Source organism: Eublepharis macularius, chromosome 13 (assembly GCF_028583425.1).
Source record: "Eublepharis macularius isolate TG4126 chromosome 13, MPM_Emac_v1.0, whole genome shotgun sequence".
Lineage (NCBI taxonomy): Eukaryota > Metazoa > Chordata > Lepidosauria > Squamata > Eublepharidae > Eublepharis > Eublepharis macularius.
The window spans coordinates 15,128,805-15,130,345 of record NC_072802.1 but is presented as its reverse complement, the minus strand read 5'-3'; the positions used below and the strand labels follow the sequence as shown (position 1 = coordinate 15,130,345).

The 1,541-nt window shown below is 44.7% G+C and overlaps 1 non-coding gene across 1 annotated transcript; it reads right to left on the bottom strand.

Annotated features, from left to right (window-relative positions):
* Positions 1–776: 776 nt before the first annotated feature.
* Positions 777–848, bottom strand: TRNAA-GGC (transfer RNA alanine (anticodon GGC)). The gene has a single exon. It is a non-coding gene; the product is annotated as a tRNA-Ala (tRNA).
* Between the last annotated feature and the right edge of the window lie 693 nt (positions 849–1,541).

Below are 1,541 nucleotides of genomic sequence, written 5' to 3'. Positions count from 1 at the left end.
AAAGAAAACCACTGTTTCCAGGGGTCAGACAGGGGTTAACCTGTCTGGCATAGAAGGCAGAAGTTACATAGTTGCAGTTTAATGTCTGACAGGAATTAGTCTGTCAGTTATAGAAGGTAGGGAAGTTACATAGTTACAGTTGAGTTTTCTAGCGATGAAAGGCTGTCAAAGCCAAGAGTTCTGTTCCGTAGGGAAAGGGAGGGGCAAGGAGTATATAGTCAGCATAGTTACAGTTAAACAGTCATTCTCGGCATTTGCCTTATGTTAGTTCATTGTACTGTGATTCCTGAATTTAAAAAATCCGTTTACTGAACCCAGGACCACACAATGACGTCAATTTGGGACAGCTGGAACAAGGGGGGAGTTTTTTAAAGTTTAAATCGCCCTTGGTGAAAATGGTCACATGGCCATGGCCCCGCCCCCTGATCTCCAGACAGAGGGGAGTTGAGATTGCCCTCCATGCCTCTCCAGCAGCGCAGAGGGCAATCTAAGCTTCCTTCTGTCTGGAGATCAGGGGGCGGGGCCATGGCCATGTGACCATTCTCAAGAGGTGCCGGAACTCCGTTCCACTGCGTTCCCGCTGAAAAAAAGCCCTGCTGCTATCTATTTTTATACTATACTGTTTTATACTGTAATCTAAATTGCTCCCTGTGTGGGGAGGGTGGAATATAAATTGAAAATATAAATAGATAAATAAAATAAGAGCAGTTCTGCAGTCTCTCTCCAGGGTCTCAGGTCAAGGTCCTCCATGCCATCTACTACCAGATCCTTTTAACTGAAGATGCCAGGGACTGAACCTGGGACCTTCTGCATGCCAAGCAGATGCTCTACCACTGAGCCACAGCTCCTCCAAACTGACTTAATGCAGAAAATGCAGTGTAAAGAAACATAAAGACAAATCCATTTATTCCTACTAAGGAAAAACAAAATCAAAATGAGATTGTTGAAATAAAGCAATGGGGCAGCAGAATTTGGGAGCATCCTTACATATTCAAGGATGATGGCAACCATTTCTGGACTCTATAATCAGTTAAAGAGAACCCATTTCTAGTTCCCCCGTCTGCCTGACTTTAGCTTTTAAAAAGCAAAACCAACCCAGCATGTGCTTGGTTTCTCCCTATAGCAAAAAAATTCCTCAAGGTGAATGTAGTGGCACCATTGAAAAATTTAAAGTAGGGAAATAACAACTGAGTCTTGCTACTGCCTTGGGGCATGGAGGATCTTTGACTTCCACCCACCCGAAGATTCTTGGGACTCCCACTCAAGACTTTCCTAATCGCTTGGCAGACTTTGTGCCTGCCATGTCACAGGCTCGTGGCAGTCAGAAGCAATTTGCAAGGATGACATGTTCAAAATCTGTTGGCCTGAAGGCAAGAGTATTTTCACTTCTCAGGAACAAACCTGTCACTCTGGTTAAACTGCCAGATGGTTTTGTGCATCTTCCTTAAGTCGGCTGCATTGGATGCAACTGGGGAATAGAAAGAGTAAACACATCCCACCCACCCCCGCAAAATGGGCTCCTTTGCTATCTTGCCTGCTGA